Source organism: Dermacentor andersoni, chromosome 1, assembly GCF_023375885.2.
Source record: "Dermacentor andersoni chromosome 1, qqDerAnde1_hic_scaffold, whole genome shotgun sequence".
In the NCBI taxonomy this organism is placed as follows: Eukaryota; Metazoa; Arthropoda; class Arachnida; order Ixodida; family Ixodidae; genus Dermacentor; species Dermacentor andersoni.
In genome coordinates, this window is record NC_092814.1 from 23,495,974 (window position 1) to 23,518,761 (window position 22,788).

General features: G+C 44.9%; 1 protein-coding gene across 3 annotated transcripts in view; it reads right to left on the reverse strand.

Annotated features, from left to right (window-relative positions):
* LOC129380411 (uncharacterized) overlaps positions 1 to 22,788 on the reverse strand; it is a 70,592-nt gene that overhangs the window by 31,540 nt on the left and 16,264 nt on the right. The window contains exon 3 of one of the 3 annotated variants that reach the window (XM_055061250.2): positions 7,486 to 7,592. The exons of 1 other annotated variant lie outside the window; for it this stretch is intronic. The gene's annotated coding sequence lies outside the window, so the exon portion shown is untranslated. Of the gene's footprint in view, positions 1 to 7,316; positions 7,593 to 22,788 lie in introns of all 3 variants that reach the window. One more of the 3 variants, XM_055061248.2, reaches the window with a different exon arrangement.

Sequence of the window (22,788 nt, forward strand, 5' to 3'; positions counted from 1 at the left end):
TTCTTTGTGTTTCACTGGTACCCCCTTTTTCAAGTGCATGTATAGAAGTCGCCACTGACTATTTCGAAATACGTAAAAGCTGGCCCCATAATTTTTTTTATGAGCTGCTATCACTTGTGTACGCAGCATACATCTGACATACATTCTGACATACATTCTAACACAGACGGGTGTCGTCTGCTTTCTCGTCCTGCGTCTCGCGCTGCAAGTATACAGTGAATTTACCCCGAAAGGCTAACTCAATATGCCGCAGCCTCACGGCAAACATTAAGTACGTTTATAGGAGTACAAATGTTTGTTTAATAACAATATAAAGTTCTAGAATTTTGTATTCGTAGTGGCCGTGGGAGGGGGTGGGCTAAAATGGGAATGTATAGGAACAATCATCCAATCTTGTTTACATGCGTGTGCTTCTACCTTCCTCAGCACATTGGCTTAATATAGGGTTGAAAACCTCAGATTAACAAAACCTTGTGAAACTGGAGCAGATGTTATGGTTCCTCCACTAGAAATCAAAATAAGAAAGCATCCCAATCTGTTAAGCTAATCATGCACTGAATCTGTATTGGCTTCTGTTAGCATACTCTAGCATTAATCTATTTAAAACTACATTAATCGACCAAAATAAGGAAGTGCAACGAAAGCTTCAAGCTACAATCTAATGTGGCCTTCCCGAGCAGATCACCACCACCACCACCACCACCACCACCACCAACACCACCAACACCACCACCAACACCATCATCATCATCATCATCATCATCATCATCATCAAATCATCCTATTTTACGCCCACTGCAGGACGAAGGCCTCTCCTTGCGATCTCCAATTACCCCTGTCCTGCGCCAACCGATTCCAACTAGCGCCAGCGAATTTCCTAATTTCATCGCTCCACCTAGTCTTCTGTCGTTTTCGATTGCGTTTCCCTTCTCTTGGTACCCATTCTGTAACCATAATGTTCCAGCGGTTATCTAACCGGCGCATTACATGGCCTGCCCAGCTCCATTTTTTTCTCTTGATGGCAATCAGAATATCGTCTATACTTTTGCTCTCTGATCCAAACCGCTCTTTTTCTGTCTCTTTTACGTTATGCCTAGCAATCTTCATTCCATCGCTCTTTGCGTGGTCCTTAACTTGTTCTCAAGCTTCTTTGTCAGTCTCCAAGTCTGTGCCCCATATGTCAGCACAGGTAAAATATATTGATTGTACACCTTCCTTTTCAATGATGATGGTAAGCTTCCAGTCAGGAGCTAACAATGTCTGCCGTATGCGCTCCAAACCATATTTATTCTTCTGTGAATTTCCTTCTCATGGTCGGGGTTCCCTGTGATTAATTGACCTAGGTAAACGTACTCCTTCACAGACTCTAGAGGCGGACTGGCGATCCTGAACTCTTGTTCCCTTGCCCGGCTATTCATCATTATCTTTGTCTTCTGCATATTAATCTTCAACCCCACTCTCACACTCTCTGTTAAGGTCCTCAATCATTTGTTGTAACTCGTCTCCAGTCTTGCTGAACAGAACAATGTCATCTGCAAACCGAAGGTTGCTGAGATATTCGCCGTCGATTATTACTCGTAAGCCTTCCCAATTTAATAGCTTGAATACTTCTAAGCACGCAGTGAATAGCATTGGAGAAATTGTGTGTCCTTATCTCAGCCCCTTTTTATAGGTACCTTCCTTCTTTTCTTGTGTAGAATTAAAGTAGCTGTGGAATCTCTCTAGATATTTTCCAAGACATCTACCTAAGCGGCCTGTACTCGGTGATTACGTAATGCCTCTATGACCGCTTGTATCTGTATTGAATCAAATGTCTTTCCATAATCTATGAAAGCCATATATAGATGCTTATTGTACTCTGTGGATTTTTCGATAATCTGATTGATGACATGGATGTTATCCATGGTAGAGTATTCCTTCCTGAAACCTGCCTGTTCCCTTGGTTGACTAAAGTCCTTTGTTGCCCTTATTCTATTGGAGATTATCTTGGTGAATAGTTCATATAGTACTTGAAGTAAGCTAACGGGTCTATAATTTTTCAATTCTTTAACGTCTTGCTTTTCTAAAGACCTAGCCTCATGCAGCCTTGTTGTGCTTAATGATGGATCCATTACCTTTTTAAGAGGCTACAATTACGCTAGTTGTCTTGATCTTACTATAGCCTCCCCTCACCTTACGCGCGGTATTAGATGGTGCACAGATTATGAGACACGGGGTAGTGACCACTACCCAGTTCTCATAGCGCATCCCCTTATGCATCCGGCAAGATCTCCCAAAGTAACAGAACTTACTAATTGGCAACTATTTCGAGAATATAATTCTGCGGTACTGAACCAAGTAAATGACTTGGACACGTTCATGTCATCGGTACTAAGTAATTACTCCAGGGCTACGCGATACACAACTGTTCGGGAAGGACAATACAGTGTCGACGCAGACTATGAACGACTCTGAGCGGTTAGACGGAGAGCAGAGCGTCGGTTTCATCGTTGCAGACGGCTTGAAGATTATCAAGAAAGTCAAGCTGCACACAGAAAATCTGACCGGGACATGCAAAAACTGGGACATCAACGGTGGCGTGAGTTCTGTAGGTCACTTACCCCCTTCACTCCCTTGCGAAAGTCTGGAGAATAATAAGCACCCTTGGCCATCCGGTACCATAATGTAGTCCCTTCAAAAGCCTTGCTACAGCTCTTGGCTTATCTGAACGCGAAATTGCAAACACGTTCTGCGCAATACTAGTAAATTTCGCAATTCCTGTATCAATTCAAGATCAATCTATCTTTTCGACGCAGCAACAGATTGAAAATGTTTGCAATTTACATCATACCCAGTTGGATATTCTGTTCTCTCTAAATGAACTGCAGCACACTCTCTCGAAGACATGCCAAAGAACAGCGACTGGCCCTGATAACATCTCTTATTGCAACTTGAAAAACCTTGGCCCAACAGGCACGTTCACTCTCCTACACGTCTTCAACAAGATGTGGGAGGAAGCACATGTTCCTGTGAGTTGGAAGATCACTAACGTAGTCCCATTGCTAAAACCTGACAAGAAGCCACTGTCTCTTCACTCCTTTCGTCCTGTTAGTTTAACGAGCTGTGTTTCAAAGGTGATGGAAAAAATGATCGATGTTAGACTGCAATGGTGGATAGAATCCAGCAGTTGTCTGCCAGATCAAATGGCTGGCTTCAGAAAACGTAGATGTACAATGGACTGCATGTTTGACTTGGTATCGTTTGTTGACCACGAGATTAGCTGCCGGAACATTACTGTTGCTGTGTTTATTGATATTAAGAACGCCCTTGACTCGGTCAGTCACCTTGATGTTCTGCTTGGACTCTCAACTCTCGGAGTGCATGGCCGAGTTCGCTGATGGAGCGCTAACTTCTTGAAAGACAGAATTATATATATATATATATATATATATATATATATATATATATATATATATATATATATATATATATAGACACACATACATATACATAAACATATACCATACATATACCATAAACAAAGGAGTTCCGCAAGGAACTGTATTAAGTCCACTTCTCTGCAATGCAGCAATAGCAGGTCTACCAGCAGTACTTCCAGCAGACATAAACATATCTAGGTATGGTGATGACTTTTGCATATCGACATCGACTAAATCTCTAGAAGTTGTCAAGGAACGGCTGCAGGAAGCTTTGAACGCAATAGGTGATTATTTAAGAGAACGGGGCATGAAGATATCGTATGCCAAATTAGCGGTTCTGCCTCTCACAAGAAGAAAGGTTAGAAATTTTGGTCTTTCAACAGATGGCCATGAGATCGAGCTGGTTCGAAAACATCGTTTTCTCGGCGGTATTTCAGGTCACCAGCTTCGATGGACTCATCATTTGACCGCCCTGGAGGACCAAATGAGTTGTGTTATAAATGTTCCCCGCAGAATAGCAGGCACGAAGTGGGGTGGAACAACTGCATCCCTGCTTCACGTCCACTCATCACTTGTGCGTCACAGAAATGTTTACTCCTCCTCTCTATTGCACAAATTATCGGCGACGTCCCTCCATCGGCTACAGCTGTTGCAGACTCGGAGTTTACGAGTGTGTCTAGGAGTCCCGCAAGCTACGTCCAATCACCTCACTATTGCAGAAGCGCGGGAACCGCATTTCACGATGATTCGCAGCCTGGAAACATGCCGACAGCTCTTCAGAATTTCTGCTCAGCATTCTGCACACCCCCTTCTCTCTCTCTGATAGAGAACCTTCCGGGTGCACAGATACACGCCTTGTTTCAAGAGCATAAATCACGACTCCCACGATCACTTTTTTGGCACTCAGACCTTTGCTACCCACCATGGCTTCTGCAAGCGCCGAAAATAGAAACGTCAATCGAAGGGCTTAAAAATAAAGCGACGTTTGAACATTAGCAGCAAAACAATTAGCGTTCCATCACCTATTTGACAAGTACCAGGAATATATTCACGTCTACACGGACGGCTCTGTAATAAAAGAAAGTGCAACTGCAGCTTGTGTTATACCATCCTTAGAGGTAGAGTACGCTTATCGACTGGGACACACGTCGTCACCAACAATAGCGGAATTAGTGGCAATTCTCCAAGCCACTCATTTATCAAAAGATATGAGACACAAACAAAATGGGCAATTTGCACGGACTCCTTATTGGCTTTAGCATGTCTTGAAAATATTGATGACAGCCAACCACACGCACGAATAACATACGCAGTACCGATCAGTTTAACTCAGGCTAATGAAAGGAAACATGAAGTGATATTATAGTGGGACCCGGGCCATGCTGGTATAGCAGTCAACGAACTAGCGAACTCATTGGCAAAATCGGCCCATAAAACGCAGTAATTCAACTCATCCCTTTATCACCAATGGACACAAAACCGATATTTAGAGTACTAAAGAAAGACTTGTGTATGTCAACATGGTTTAATGAAAACACTAAGGAATCAATTCTTTACGAAGTGGACCCTCAACTCAAATACCAGCTGGATGCACTTTCTAAAAGTACCAAGACACTAATTCATCGACTGCGCCTTGGGACAGCATGCGCCAAACATTTCCTATATCGCATCAAACGGGCTCCTTCTCTGGCTTGCTCCTGTGGCCACGACGATGTTCGCCATCTACTCCTCGAATGCCCCATATACGAAATGCAAAGACGGCAGCTAGAACAAGAGCTACACTCCACTGATCCTCACTGGCCTTTCTCACTCGCAAAATTGCTGGGCCCATGATCATCGAAAATAGCACAGAGAAAAGTATTGAACGCACTTGAAGATTTTATGAACAGGCATCCTTAACAAGTACTAGGTATTGCACTGAATAATCCCACAATGTTACAATAACGTTCTTCTGTTATTTGTAATTATTAGTGCGTTTATATTATGTGTTATACATTTTTTCTGTGCGTGAATTATTTTAACACTGTGTAATTCCTGAATTCCTCATTTGTTTATATGTTCATCGAAGTCTACATCACGGCCGTTTGTGTGTGTTTGTGACTTTCTTTATGAACTGATTGTGGTGAAACTTGCATTTGACTTTTATACCGTTATTTTCATGGGCGCATAGTACTGTGCTATGGATTTCTGACCGTATGAAGTGATTTCTTTTCATTTTCCTACATATTTTTATGTTGTTGTTTCTGCTACGAGAAAAGGAGTAGCCGTCGCAATTATAAGGTGACTAAGTCTCTTTCTTTTATTTTCATTTCAATAAAAAGAATGTCTTCCTTTTTGTGGATTAATATAATGTTTGCATTCTTCCAGTTTTCTGGGACCCTTGCAGTCGATAGACACTTCGTATATAGAACCGCCAGTAATTCCACCAATATATCTCCTCCATTTTTTATTCATTTGACTGTTATTCCATCTCCTCCTACCACTTTTCCCCGTTTCATGTCTTGCTGGGCCCTCCTGTCTTCATTACTAGTTATAGGAGTAGTGTCTGCAACCTGTTCATTACTGCTTCGAATAGAGCTATCGTGGCTTCTCTGGGCACCGTACAGGTCAGTATAGAATTCTTCCGCTGCTTTTACTATATCTTCGAGATTGCTCATGATATTACCCTGCTTATCTTTCAGTGCATACACCTTAACTTGTACTATGCCAAGTTGCCTTCTCACAGATTTCAGGCTGCGCCCATTTTTTACGGGTTCCTAAGTGTTTCTCACGTTATGATTTCGTATATCCCTTATTTTCTCCTTGTTGATCAGTTTTGACAGTTCTGCGAATTCTATCTGATCTCTTGAGTTGGACACTTTCATTCTTCGTCGCTTCTTTATTACGTCCTTTGTTAATTGGGAGAGCTTGCCTACTGGTTGCCTTGGCGCCTAGTTAGCCTAGCCTAGTTACGTTTTCATTCATTACCTCTATGTCATCTTCATCTCTCTGTCCTAAGTCTGCATATTTCTGTGCAAGCACCAGCCTGAATTTCTCTGCTTTTACCCTTACTGCTTCTAGGTTGACCTGTTTCTTCTTGACCAATTTTACTCTTTCTCTCTTCAAATTGAGGTGAATCCTATCCCTCACTATTCTAAGATCACTGCACTTTACCCTACATATATAACTTCTACATCCTGCACTATGCTGGGATCGGCAGAAAGTAGGAAATCAATGTCATTTCGTGTTTCACCATTAGGGCTCTTCCAGGTGCACTTTCTGTTGCTACGCTTCCTGAAAAAGGTGTTCATTATTCGAAACTTATTCCTTTCTGGGAATTATGCCAGCATCTTTCCTCTAGCATTCCTAGAATCGACGCCGCCGTTGCCAATTGCGTGTTGACCAGCCTGCTTTTTCCCCACTTTTGCACTGAACTCGCTCATTACTACAGTACACCGAGTTTGCACTTTTCTCATCGCTAATTAAACATCTTCATAAAACTGATCTACTTCATCATCATCGTGAGTGGATGTTGGAGCGTAGGCTTGTATTACCTTTCATCTATACCTCTTATTGAGTTTGGTTACGACTACTGCTACCCTCTCACTAATACTGTAGAACTCGTCAATGTTGCCCACTATGTCCTTATCGATCATGAATCCCGTATTGCTTGTTATCTGCGAGACCTCTATAGCAGAGGACATGTCCGTCAGTCAGCAATGCATAAGACTCTCCAGCTTTTCTAATCTCACTAAGGCCGATGATATCCCAAACATCGTCTGATAGTTCCTCAGAGTCCTGCTAAGCTAGCCTCACTCGACAGAGTTCTGGTGTTAAAGGTTGACAGAGTCAGTTTTCATTGGCGGCCTGCCCGGGTCCGGAGATTCTTAGCACCCTCTGCTGCGTTACAGGTCTCACCGCCGCCTTGGTCAGGTGCTCCGCAGCTGCTGTGGATTGAGGGCCATGGGTTAATTGTAGAAATCACGAGGGAGGTAGTGGCCGAACACTGCACCAGGGAGGCCAATTCCTGTTCTGGTGAGGAAGTGCCTTTGTTGAAGCGTAGTGGGTCTTCCTAATTTGGTTTTACCTGGATTAGTATAGCCCCACTCGCTCTCGCCATCTTTTGCCGGTGTCAGGCGCCATTCCAAGTCTGGTGATGTAGTGCGCCGGAGGAAGTGAGTCAAGCTTACCATCCTAAAAAAAAAAAAAAATCATACGAGGATTCAAACTTCCGACTATGGCAACCGAGCATCAGACATAGCTCAGTGAGATAATTTTGTAGGTGGCGCGGCTACGTTATCCCGGAGACGTTCACCCCAGAAGGCCTTACATGCCTAAGAGATCCATTGATTTATTCGCCATCGGCGGGTTTTGCTGATAGCCGTATGTTGCACATATTGATATTGTTCTGGGGACCCGTCTCGCCGCTCTATTTACCCGGGAGCGCCAGTTTCCGTATAGCAAACGACGGCAAGAGGCAGGCAGACACGACAATACGTGGACGGGTGTATCTCCGCGTATACACGGCTCGGGGCTTCTCGGTAAACGCTGGAACCTTTTCCCTTTTTCTTCCTTTTTTTCAAACACGTTTCAGGTGCTGTTCAAGTTCGCAGAAAATATATCGTGTACCTAGGCGCGTTCATGGCCGCATGCGTGCGTGAGATTAACCACGTTGTTAGGACCACTGAGATTTGACACCCGAACACATAGGGTCAGCCACATTTTATGCCTGCTTAAATTGCCTGCAAAAATCCAATGCTCAAAACAGGGGAGACTGATTCCTTTTCTTGCTGCTGAAAATCTACTTGAATATCAATAGCATACCACATGATGTTCTGAAGAATGTTAAGCGTTGACAATATCTCAAAGCTTCTTTATGTGCTTTCTTAATGAAGAACAATGTAATAAAACTGTTTACTTTTGCAAGTTTCAGAACCCAAACATTGGCAAATTTTTGACGAGACCACATTAAAGCGTTTCAGATAAAGACAAATAAAGTGTGTCTAAATACATGTACAGACTGAATTACGTTTGTCTAGAGTAGTCGAATGGCCGGCTGTGGATTGCGCCAGCGCCCGTAGCTGCTACCTTGCAGTAACTGCTTCGTTCCACGTATGTTTCCCTGGACCATAGACCCGGCAAGCGGCATGACCATGTGTGGTCTCATTGCGGTGTCGGCCTGTGATTCCTTTCTTTTTTGCGAAAGTTGGAGGCCAACTTGGCATAATTGTGATTCCATCTGTACTTGTATTCAGTATTCGTGGTCATCCTATTATGCACATGCTTTGGTAATGTGTTCTAATTGTTGTGCTTGCAGTGATGTAAGCATTTTTTTAATGTATTGCACTGCAGTCATTTATTCAGCTTTGTATTGAAATGTGCAAAATGTTGCCACCCAGTAATGGCCAAGATAGCCAGCAGTATCGTAAAATATATGATGCCAATTCCAATGCACTTTTTTGAATCGACATGAGGCGAAGCTTTCATGCAATGTCAACTAAGCTCTATAAAACTAACTGTAGTGTTTACATTTGTACTTATTGTCGTCTGAAGCAGCACGAACTCCTATGCAATGTTTGCTTACATACCGCACAGGTCACAACTTTAATGTCATGTAATGTATACATAGGTCAGTGAACTTACTCAAGAGTCAACTCACCCAGGCTCAGACCAACCCGTAAGGCTGAGTTCGTCTGAGCCTGGCTGAGTAGAAATTCGATGAATATGAGTCCGAGCTCGGCTGGGTAGAATTCTAGCGAGTCTGCAGACGGAGACATGCGATTAAATCAGATCATAGAATAAATCAGTAAGCAGCTTCGTCTCACAATCTGACAAAAAGAAGATTCAGGTACACAAATGGCATGTTGTCTTTGTATATCTTGCAATTTGCATGATACCTTAATTTTACAGGCCGTAAAGACAGGATATGGTTATGAGTTTAAGCAGTATTACATGTAATTACAAAGGCATTAGCACCCCTGCTTCTGTAATCTTCATTCATTCATTCAGTATTTATTTATTTACAACATAATTTACAATATACAAAAGCTCGAGGCATGGCTTATGCCTCGTGATATGTCTGCACACTTGACTAGCTGCGGACGTGCACGAACCATCCGAACTTGAAAGGATGCTATCATTTGCAGGAAGGGATGCAACTGGCTGACTTTACTGCACGATGTTGATTTGGTTTAATGTGTTTAATGTAATTTGGCTTAATGTGCACAGAGTCGGAAGGCAAAATAGCGGCGCTGGGGCCAGGTCGAATGCTCCAAATCTGGAACGAGCGCTGTTTGCAGTTGCTACTAAATTGCTTGCGAGCAATTAAAAAACTACGCCTTGTCTAAACTAAGGCATGCCATGAAAACGATATGGCGCCTCGTGGCGTAACGTGTGTCATGATACACTTCAGACCTTCCGAGCTAGTTGTGATTGCTGCTACCGTGAATGCGGACAGAAGTAGCGAGAATATATCTATTTCTGTTACTTAAGGCATTATTAATGATAATGCAGGGACAGAAAACTTGAGAAATCGAAATGACGCTTAAGTGTACATCAGGACGAAAATTAGATAGCACGGGCCAAAAAAGGAAAGATGGAAGGACGTTTCGGCTCCCCCACGGGAGCCTTGCTAACAAGGAGGCAGAACGATTTAGCGTCGCTCTTTAGGTACGGCGCATGAGCGGACCCATGCGTCTTGCATATATTGGAGGCGAGTGTCCGTCATTGCGATTAAGCGCCCGCGCTCCCGTCTGGATGATCAATCATTCGAGATAGAGCCGCGGCTTTCTGTCCTTTTCTTGCGCAATCACACGTGCCTCTGCCCAGTTTATGTTATGTGCGGCAGATATCGAGTGCTCAGCAAGTGCATTTTGATCTGTGTGCCGGTTTCTGACGTCCCTTTGGTGATCGCGTAACCTTCGTTCAAGATCACCTGATTGGCCGACATACACAGATGGGCAGTCGGCGCAAGGAATCGAGTACACCACACCAGGAAAGTTTGATTTCTTGAATTTGTCCTCGACTCTCCCGTGATCCGACGGCAAAGGTGCAAAGATAACTGCAAAAGCTGCTCGCTGACGTGTTTCGGATGGTGCCCCCACAGCACTAGTCACTGCACTACTACTTGCTATGCCACAATGGTTCAGCCCCGGCCATCTGCGGACTCCCAAAAATTCATAAGCCTGATGACCCATTGCGTCCCATAGTCGATTTCACGCGGTCGCCTCTTCAAAATTTGTCCAAGTTTTTGCACCGGGTAATGGCTCCACACGTCGGAAGGAGCCCTACGCATATACGAAACACCAAAGACTTCATCGAAAAGTTTCGACACATAGAAATCGACTCCGAGGAAGTGATGGTTTCCTTCGACGTAGTATCCCTCTTTGCGAGCGTCTCAATTGAACTTGCGATGGAAGTATGTGCCACCGCCCTCGAGGCCGACCGAACGCTACCCGAAGGAACTCCGATCGACGCCCATGATCTGTCCCGTCTTCTTGGTTTCTGCCTCACAAACACCTATTTTACTTATAAAAATGTCCCATTCAAGCAGATTCAAGGAGCGGCTATGGGGGCATTTATTTCCGTTACGGTCTCCAACCTAGCAATGGACTACATCGAAAACCGCGCACTTGCATCATTCACGCTGGCTCCTGAAGTTTTCCTCAGATACGTGGACGACTGCTTTTGTAATGTCAAAAAAGAAGCACTGCAGGACTTTGCAATTCACTCGAATAGCTTGGAGCCTGCCATACCGTCGAAGAAGAAACCGACGGCCACGTCCCCTTTCTAGATGTACTAGTTTCCCGACAATCCTCACGTGTAAAGTTCATCGTTTATCGAAAGCCCGCACATACCGGCCATTACCTCCACTTCAATGCTGTGCCGCGATCTGTCCAGCTGTGGCTATCCTCATCGTGTAATTGAATCTGTGAAACGCCAACTTGATCGTCCAAAGTTCCAACCAACACCAAGTACCCGGAAGCGAGCTGCCATTCCATATGTGCTAGGCATCAGTGAAAGCCTGGCGCGTGTATTTCGTTCGTATGACGTACAGACCGCGCATGTGCCAGCTCGCAAACTGAAGAATCAGCTAGTCCAAGTCGAGGACAAACTCAAGAAAGAAAAATTTCCTGGTGTGGTGTACTCGATTCCTTCCACGGACTGCCCATCTGTGTATGTCGGTCAATCAGGTGACTATGAACGAACTTTACGCGATCACCAAAGCGATGTCAGAAACCGGCACACAGATCAAAATTCACTTGCTGAGTATTTGATATCTGGCGCACACAACATAAACAGGACAAAGGCACGTGTGATTGCACAAGAAAAGGACAGAAAGTCGCGGCTCTCTCTCGAATCACTGACCATCCAGACGGCAGCACATACACTTAATCGCAATGACGGAAATTTGCCTCCAATGTATGCAAGATACCTGGGTCCGCTCATGCGCAGTACTTAAAAAGCGACGCAAAATCGCTCTGCATCACTGTGAACAAAACTCCCGTGGTAAAGCTGAAACGTCATTCCATCTTTCCTTTCTTTTGGTTGGTGCCATCTAATTTTCGTCATGTACCATCCCCACCAGACGGGATTCCGTGAGACCCTTGACCTCTAAGTGTATATCACTAACTTATTATAGCGCCTGCCTAAACTAAGTACACTCCGCAATTTGAAACGCTAGCAACATATTCAAAATATATAAAAAGAAAGCAATGGTCCACTCACCGGGAATAAAGAGGTCGTCCTCAGGGAAGTGTTTCGAATAAACGAGCGTAGTACCCGTCACCTTTTCTCAATGAGTAAGATTCTTATCCCTGCCAGTTTCCGATGCGAGTGTTCTGTTTCTTTAGGGAAACAATGGAATCATACATTGCTGTCTTTTAACCGCGATGACACGCATGATGGTACACAGCAAAATAATTTCGACATCCACTTTTTTTTTTTTCGGGCTTTTTCGCGGCGGCATCACGACGACTTGTGAATTACGACACAACGTTGCAGCGCATGCTGTAATGTGACAATCTGAGGCTGCACCTAGATCGGCTGGTTGTCGGCGCGGCCGCTAGGGGACGAGCGCTTAGCTGGAGCCGCAAGTCGAGAAAAGTTATGAATAAAATAGACTGGCAAAATAGAGTCGTGAAAGCAAGTAAATGGTTGCAAGACCATTCAGGTATTTGTACAGAAAAAAACATTGACTCACAGTGGAGGAAAACAAATAGGCAGGTTACGAGCATGCATACGACCGGTATAGTGAGAGTGAGAAGTGAGAAGCTGAGACAATCTCATCGGTGGCGGCAATGGACAAGAAAGATGCTTTGTGTAACTACCTTAGGCAAAGTAGCCACAGTCATTAGGCATCGGAGCCAGCAGTCGAAGTGGAGGTGAAAGTGACTCGTGAGCGCGAGCGCGGGTTACTAGGCTCGGCGGGGTGCTCTTGGGCGCGGCCGGCCAGGACTGAGGGAGCGGGACGTTCCCACAATATATATAATAAACGAGAATAAAGTAAACCAAGGGGCCACATTTTTATTAGTCAAGTTACAATAAGCTAACAACCAATGACACGAAGGAAAGCACAGACGATATTATTTGTAGTTCTTTCCTCTTTCTATTACCCTCTCCCCCACCCCCAGTGTAGGGTAACAAACCGGATGCTCTTCTGGTTGACCTCCCTTCCTTTCCTGTCCTTGCTTGCTTTCTCTCTCTCTCTCTCCCTTAATTGAATTAAAGAAATGATAAATGAGTGGAAATGAAAGTGGAGGAAAAAACAACTGGCGGCAGGTGGAATACGAACTACTGTCTTCGCAAACGCGTGCGATGCTCTGACCAATTGAGCTACCGCGGCGCCGTTTTCCCGTCCACTTTCTGGGGTATTTATGTTTTACTACCAGAACTAAACCTGGGACTCTTAGCCAGTGATAGATAGATAGATAGATAGATAGATAGATAGATAGATAGATAGATAGATAGATAGATAGATAGATAGATAGATAGATAGATAGATAGATAGATAGATAGATAGATAGATAGATAGATAGATAGATAGATAGATAGATAGATAGATAGATAGATAGATAGATAGATAGATAGATGAGAGAAGGAGGGAGACCGAGCGGCTATATTTTTTAAATCATGGATATATACAACCGACAGACAGCGAAGCCAAGGAAAGCATATAGGGATATAGTTGGCTGTGATTGAAATGAAATGCGACGAAGCTTTGAAAACTCCACCCAATTTATCTATATACACACATACAGAGCAGTATACGCGCGTATGAAGCAATTTATTGGCGTTTCGGCCGGGGTTTGGACTTCACCAGAATGCAATGTGTGGCATAAGTGCAATTTATACACATGTGCATATCAGCCAGATTATCAACCGGTTTACATGAAAAACGAAGAAAATTGGCGAACGAAATGCGTGCCAATCGTTGTAATGAACAGCTGATACATGAATAAACAGGTAGCGTTTGCAAACACATCATTTGGAGATACAAAGCGATGATACGCACAAAAAAGGAAGTTCGAAAGCCAATTGTCAGGTGACAGATGACAATCGTCATCTTTTACCTGACATCTCTGTGATCACATGATCTGTAAGGACACTAGTTTTAAATGTGCCCCGATGACGTAAGTTATGCCACGGAGCAAAAACAAATGTAATTTTTAAAGAAATATGCGTCACAGCTTCACGACAAAGGCCGGTACGTTGGCGCGAGTCATCATCTGTGATAAAGAGCGGCAGCCCGTCGTCTCAAAGTAACCTGTCACTTTCCGATTTTTTCTCAAGGATGCGACCAACCCGTAGAAGCGTAATCCCGACCTCAACATGATGATTGCGACCTTTCGGTGGCCGACCGGGCGCGTTATTTGTGTATGTTTTTGGTGCATGACAACGAAAGGCCTAACCCCCAAACAGCGAAAGTCTTCACAATGACTTGGGTGGCTGCACAGAAAGCGCGAACTGCCAGTCTGCTTTCAGTACACACGCTCTGAACCAGACCCGCCGTGGTTGCTCAGTGGCTATGGTGTTGGGCTGCTGAGCACGAGGTCGCGGGATCGAATCCCGGCCACGGCGGCCGCATTTCGATGGGGGCGAAATGCGAGAACACCCGTGTACTTAGATTTAGGTGCACGTTAAAGAACCCCAGGTGGTCGAAATTTCCGGAGTCCTCCACTACGGCGTGCCTCATAATCAGAAAGTGGTTTTGGCACGTAAAACCCCATAATCTAATCTCTGAACCAAGAGGCATATTTACGAGAAACGGGCTCCTATATTACCCATGGCGAGAAATTGACTCACAAATTCTCCCTTATTATCTTTATGTGTTGATGAGCCGCACTCGACGGCCTGTGTTCCGTATTATGGCAAGAAATGAAGTTAGTGCAGTGTCAGGGTAGCCTATACGTAAAATTTCGAAATTGATGTCAGAGTCAGGTCAACATTCATATAACATAATTTGCAATAAAGAAAACTAAAGCTGTACTTCATAACATAGGGGCCGACTACGAGAAAGGGGGGAGGGGGGGCGGGCTCCGGGGCCCGAGCCCCCTCCAGAGTTTTCCGGGGGGGCTGAGCCCCCCCCCCCCCCGCCCAGGCGATGCCGAAGCGCCCCCTCCCCCCACACACACCTAAAGTGCCATTGCCCGAGCTTTGTCACACACATCATTTGAGGTTTTCTTTTGACTTTCGCGATCTTTTCACTTGAAATTTTACTGGGGCTAATAGCTTACTGCATCATTATTCGCGTGGACGTCCACGGCTTTTAGTTCACACTTTTGGTTTATTTCTACAAAACCTGACAATAGGAGGACACGCGCATTAGAAGCACTAGCGGCGGCCGCCTCATCCGTATTTTCTCACTTCAACATTGTTTTAAATTTCCACTGTAAACACAATGCACACGCACACAATTTATTTCAATGTACACACAGGGCAAAGCTTATTATATTTTTGAAAGAGATTGAGGTATAGCCAAATAAAATTATATTTCTAAACATATGGATACCCTATGCCTAGAGAAGGAATATGTTGCTGTATGTTCACCACGTTTCAAATTGCTTTGCGTGCTTTTTTTGACCATGAAAAACTATAGACTTCAGTGACCCCTTCGGCACGGACTTTTATCATGGCGTGTGAAATTCACGTGAATGTTGTCTGTCTCAGTATTGCTTCTTTTTCCAGTAAGCAATGCTAACGACTCATAAAAAAACTCTCCTAATAATTTACAACATTTATAAGGGATAGAACCATCGCCAGTTGCATGCAAAGTCATAAATATACAGGGTGTCCAAATTAACTATGATGCACCAAGATTTAAAGAAAGAGCAGTGCGTTACTCGAACAAACCCTAGTGCATATTGTTTACTGTAGAGTGGAGCAGCTGCCAGTAATTGTTTTGTTACGGAGATTTAATTACGTAATTATAAATAATTATCTAACTTGAGACATTCTATCCTAATTATCAAGTGTCAAGGAGGCATTTGAAAGCAGAGCCAAGGAACTTCTAACTGCGGTATTTTCAGCAACGTACTAACTGCGTACAATTTTTTTCCGACTGATAAATAAACCTCGCAAAATATGGAGAATACCACATAATTGCGCTCCCACCCGGATCATTAAGCAGCGCCCTTGAACAGGCTCCCTCTGAGTTATCCAGAACGAAATAAAGGAAATAAAGAAAACCATCGCGATCGAGGTAGTGCCTTATCTGTCGCGCCTCGGCCGAAGTAATACGTTGCGTTTGGTGTTAGTTGGAAACAAGCTGTGATAGCTGTTGTCTTATATGCAGACTTATATCAAACAAATCCGCACGGTGCAATCTCTGCATATGCCGTTGTGATTTTTCTGCCGATGAATACATGTGACATTGCCGAATAACTGCAGTCGAAGCCGCCTCAAGAAGAGTAATTGCCAATTTATTGATGGAAACGCGTACACTAGCCAACGAAGTCACCAAACACACGGGTTAATAAAAGCGCGTGTTACTGCTGTACCGCCGATGCAATTCTGCTGCCTACGCCGATGAACTACCGTTCCCGCTGCAGTTTGTACAATTTTAAATTCCACAAGGGAGCTGCTTGGAAACGTACAAAGCTAAAGACTGACTAAGTTTTCAGTACATTTTTATATTACTAGAGAGAGGTGCCCCATGATATATTTAAAGGCAGAGCAGCGCCAGTCAAAGTAGATGAGCGATGGCGGCAAGGCCCGGTTTAGTCGTCTGCAGCGTAATATAAGAAAGAATTCATTTGAGTAGAAAACTCACATGCAAGAACGGACTACGTTGTGAAACAAACAAATCACTCGGCGTGTTAAGTTTGCTCAGGCAGCATCGAGGTGTGATGACTTCCCAAACGGGACGCGAACTTTTCAGCGAGAAATGGAACAAAAATACCATATGCAGCAGCTATTAGCAATTCTCGCCCTGAACTACCTATTTTCTAAACACATTTCCAAAAACGCAAACAATATCTAAGATGCCCTCGGGCGAAAAGAATAAAGCTGTTAAAGAAGCACTTCCTTGGTATCATTCCGATAAGACACAGCGTGATTTATGCCTTTTACAAACAAGGCAGGGTGAAAACTTCGCAGCCCAAAAGAATCGACAAGAGTTATGCATGGAGCAACTAGCAACAGTTAAACATGTGCGAAGCCACGCATAAAATAGATGTAAAAACATGAAGTGCGCGACAGCTGGTGCGAGGATTTACCGCGCCATATGAAACCAACAATTTCAGTTCTTGCAAACTTCAGTAGCTTTAACATACAACGCAATGCGCTCGTGCAGTCGTGCTGCCTAGCTAGCGCAACGAGGTAAAGAGGCGGAAAACAATATAAGCGGCAAACAGCATTCCGAACTTTAGCGAAATGCCTTTAAACCTCATGCTGCACTGCAGACGAACTTCGTTGCTCACGCGTCTAACTATGATCGAGTGGAAAAAAACACTGACGAGACAAAGGAAAGGATGAGAACAAGAAATTTCCATTTGAAGTGACGATCCATTTTTGCTACCGTTGCTCCCGCTGATGAGGCTTTGCCGAGAATGATTAAAACCGTACGCCGGCACGTTTTCACCGATATTTGAGCCCCCCCACCCTGCAACAATTCTTCTTCGACATTCCCTGAAGCTTTGGCCACCCCACACGTGCGAATGGTGTTGCCTATCTTGCTCTGAAAAAACGTGAATAAGACGGAGAAGCACGATCAACGACACAACAAACTACGGCGCGCGCCAGGCTCCTCTCCCGCGTGTTCTGCGCAAGGCCGCCACCAGTGGCGCGTCCGTCGGCGTGCACGGCGCGTATAGTTGGTTTGTTGGCACCTGTGCGATTTGTACGCCCTATGAGCCAAAATCTCTTGCGAGTGCCTCACTGGTTTCCTTGCGCGTAGGGGACAGCCACACGTTTCTGTTTCTCTTGTATAATGGAGCTGTTAGAACCTCACTGGGTTTCTGTTGACGTTCGCAGCTTCGCCGAGCTTGGGGAGAGCGAGCTGAGAGAGAGTGAAAGCAGAGTATAAAAATAGCATCACACAGCGTAGCGACGCGTCGAGGGTGAGTGGAGCCTAACGGGGAGAAGGAGCGGCGCTGCGGGTACACAGGTGGTGTGACGTCATTGCTCGCTGATAAAATATCGTGCGCTCGCTTCGGCGGATTTTTCAAGAAGCTACCAGGTACACTGCGCCGAAGCTAGCATGCATAGAGCTAGCATGCACCGACGAATATGGCGTCTCAAGAAATCGCTTCTGTTGCAGTGGGTGCCTCAAAAGGCACCGTCCCACCCGAACCCCCCCAAAGAGGAAGACGGCATACATTGTTCAGAAGCCTTAACTTCACCCAGCTCAGCTGGTCTCGTGTGTTTGATAGCGTAGCCACACAAATTTTTTCTTGTACTGTTTCATGGTAAGCAACTGAAGACCGCAATTCTTGAGTTTTCACAAGCTGTGAAGAGTAATCCTTGTTGGAGAGAAAGGTTCTTCTCTGCCACGGCTGGCTCTTGCTAGCGCAGTCCAGACTGGGAGCAGATACGCAATGCGGGAGAGAAGAGTGCAACGGCAACCGAGCGTCTCTGTCCCATGGGATGTGCAGAGTCGAACCGACATGTGTGTCTGCTTCCGATACACACTGGTTCTCATTCCCTTCGCCGAATGTCTGATACTTGGTATAAAAGATTTCAGATGCCCAAGGAAAGGCTCGTCGTTTTTGCGTGACTCGTCGCCAAGACGAGTCACACAAAAACAGTCGTCCATGTATCGGACAAAAAAATTTGGAGCGAGGTTATCTCCGAACTTTCAAGTCCCTCTAGGGCGAGGTTTGCATAGGCGACAGAAACGGAGGCTCGCATTGTTATTCCGAACCGCTGCTTGTAAAATTGTTCGTCAAAGACAAAAATGCACCTTGGCGGATCATCACATGACTACTAACCGATTGGGTTGCTGCGAGCATAATCGCGACAGAGAAGTGCCTATCTTCAAGACTACTCTGAAGATGTTTACATATTCATATGACTAGAAACGCGATCAACAGGACACAGGTAATCTCGCCGAGATATACATGCGAACTCTGCGCCACCTAACGCATAAATAATCGGCCCCTCGCTTGCGCTCATCTTCATTGTGAACAAGGGACGCGTAGCGGTCTCGAGAGGTCATTGTATGTTTTATTTCCTTTTGAACCTTAGAGCCTATTTTATTTTCACAATGTATCACCCTCACTTGACGAGTTTTCGTCCAGCTTTAGACGATGTGCAGGCTCTAACGCAGTGTTGTTGAGTAAGAGCATCGAAGAAGAGTTGTTTTGACTGGGAGTCATTCGGGGGATGTTTCTGCTATGTCTGGTGTGCAGCAAGTCTCCGTGTTGGGACCCCTTCTCTTTCTTGATTTTATTAATACTATTTCTGATGACATCAAAACACAGATACGATTGTGTGCGGATGATCGTGTATTGTATGCAAGCGTATCTGATGAGACAGACTGTTTAGAATGTGTACGCGTTAGCTTTAGTAGAAAGGTTAACAAAATCAAATATCAGTATTTGCTAAGTGGTGAAGAAATAAAAATAATCCATGAGTCAAATATTTAGGTTTTCTGCTGTCAGAGGATGGCTCTTGGTCGTGGTAACAGAACGTGGTAATACTGTAGTTAGAAGTGCAGGGCATTCCCATGGCTTCTTGCAACGAAGATTAAAACACGCAAGCATTGACGTAAAAGAAACAGCGCATAAAATGCATCTTTTACCAGTTTTGTAGTATGGTTGCCCACTGTGGGATCCGTGTTATGGTGTGCATATTATTTCATTAGGAAAAATCCAGTCCGTCGCGGCAAGGTTTGTACTGGCGATACAAGACCGCTTTCTAAGTGTAACAGCAGTGAAAAAATAACTTTGTTGTATGCCTTTGTTTGGACGATGAAGCAGGTTACGCCTTAAGCTGTTTTATTCAATCTTCCACAATCATGCGAGAATCTACTGATCTGAAGGTCCCACACAATGTTTCCTCGCGTGAAGTCCATCCACTTAAAGGTAGGCCGTACCTATCCAGGGCTGATCTCTCTGAATATTCTTTTTTCCAAGAACCATTGTTGTTCAGAACTCACTACCTGCGGGCGTTGTGCAACGCCCCTATAATAATTGTGCTGCGGGTCGCGCATGAATAAATAATAAGGTTCGAGTATTCCGCGACCCCCGCATAAATTTAAATTGATTAGCGTTTATTTCCGTGAGCCATTCATTAAACCATTTAGTTACGGCGTCAAAGTGACAAGACTCTGTTGATATCTTCAGCATTTTTTTCTCTATAGATAACTAAATAATCAGTAAACAGATGAACGCTGAAGAAAGTTTACGTGATCGCACTGTGGTGGGCCGCGCTTCCTGCCTAACTTGCTTGAGTCGCAGAAAAACGAATCAAAATAGACGGATTCCTAATAATTCAAAAGATTTCGGAATTTAAACCTGCAGTTGGCACTTACCACGTTTCACATTCACCCGCCTTGTAGCCATGTTCCTTTGTTTTTCAAACAAAAAAATTTTCACAGATACTTTAAATATTCATTAAGATCCAGTCTAAATCCCACACTTAATCGATAGCGGTACAATTGGTGGATGCTGATGAAACCAGCATACCGAAAGACATTAGCAGTTGCTTCCCCCTGGCAGCGCAACTCATCATTCTCTGGGTTAATTATGAGCTATGCAGATAATTGGTGATACTGCTTTTTCTACTATTTTCATACGTAATAAGATGTATGTAGTGGGCATATTCATTGTCCTTGGTCGACTGAACAAGGTAACGAATACATATTTTCAGAAATGGCGCAGGTTAAACCAGATGTGCGTGCAAAGTTTAATTTGTATCGTTTAATTACGGTGTTATACAAGCATTCTAGTCGTATATTTAGGCGTCTTGGCAAAAGAGACGCGTTATGAAATTAGGAGGTTTTACGCGCCAAAACCAAGATCGGAGTATAAGGCACGCCGCAGGGGGCAGCACGTGGGTGACGCGTGGGTGCGATTCACAGCAACCGCCGCAGACAGACCTCCACTCATGCAGCCCTTTGTTGCCATACAGGCGACGCGCGCTACTCTGGCGCGATATTGTAGTCATGGTTGCCGCACAGCCCGTTTTGCACGGCACTACGCTTTTCTTCCCACGCTTTCGTTCCACCAACGACGAGAGCGGTCCTTGGTCGCGCGGAAGTCAGCGGCGACAACACCATGCAGCAGCAGTGATCCCCGTCACACAGGCTGGTACCACGGGCTGACCTCAGCAGCAGACGCCGCGGACGAGCGTAGCCCTTCCCACCTTACAGTACCCTTCCTACCTCGGAAGTGCTGTTGAGATGGCCCATGCGGCTGCGGATACCGTGGCCGCCGCAAACTCGCCCCATGCGCAGGCCGCCGCCCCTCCTCCGCTTTCCGCCTCATGGTTCCGCTGCACCTTCCCCCTGCGATTTCCTCCTCCTCTCTTCGCTATGGCATTTCTTTCATCTACCGCTGCGCTCCGCGTTCGCTTTCATTTTGCGCGGCGCTCGTTCGATCGGTTACGCCGACGCCGCCGACGCTCGCCGCAGGAACGGACTATTAATTAATTAATTAAATGCACCACGCCGGTTCTGTACAGGAAACCCATGAAACAGAACGCTTACGTATACGCAATCCCACAGCCACAGTGGTGCACAAATAAAAAAGAAAAGAAGAAGGAAGTATCCAACGAAAGCTTCGCTGCAGCAGTTATCTCGGCCTGACATTTCATCCGGAATGCCGACGAGCTGCCTGGCTAGGTTTCTACCAGAATCGCCGAGTCATTGCCATTGCTGCTGGCCGCCTTCGAAATAAGGCTGATACATAAGCGCATTCGTTTCGAAGTACCGAGGTAAAGCGACAGTCTCAGGGTGTGCTTCTTTTTATTGTGTTGTGCGTCACGGCATTCATTTTGAATTCGTTAAGCTCAATGCGTCACGTGGTGGCGAAAAAAGCAATCTGAACGAAATGTCCCTAGTTCCTGGGTATGAACCCCAAACAATTTACATAGCCTGCTGCGTGCAGAATATTTCACATAACGTCGATTCCCACAGTGTGTGGGATCTGCAGAATGTTTTTATCGACACAATAGCTGAAACCATAAAGTCCACCTGAAGAGCCCTAAGGCTGGTAGAGTCTTATTCAATGCAGATCCTGACTTTCTGACGCAATTGTGTCAGTTAGAAAGGACGCAATTAAGCGTTCATAATTCAGTTCGTCACATAAAAATTCAGACTGATTCACCTCAAGAAGCGCAGCAGCGCTTTTGTGGCTTCGAACATCACAATCGTCACATCACATCACATCAAAATCGTCTGTTCTGCAAAAGGTCTGTCCTCTCTAGAGAGATAGAGAGGCAAGGAAATGCAGGGAGGTTAAATAGGCATACGTCCGGTTTTCTACCCTGAACTGGGAGAGAGGAGCTAAAAAGTGAGAGAAAGGAGGGAACGAAGAGAGAGAGATACCTAGTCACGCGCACACTCGAAGGAGCACACCACGTCTACAGACTACTGCAGAGACATGTGGACTTCAAGTACTGTAACAACGCCTTCGTTGATTTCTGCGCCAGTGAGGGCACACGGCCATGATCTAAGAAGCTTGGCTTCTGAAAACGTTCTTGAGTCTATAGTCGGCTTAGTGTTCTCCGGACAGGGCTGCGCTGGACGTCATAACGGGAACAAAAGCGCGGGAAATGTTCAATACTTTCTTCGATTCCGCAGGAGTCCCCCGTAGGTGTGTCTGGCATCCCATTTCGGAAGTATGCTTTCGTAAATGCAACTCCTATCCAGAGACGGCATAACAACGTTGCATTGGAGCGGGAATTTTTTGATGGCAGATGGAAATGTGAAAGCGCCTGTGTCCCGTGC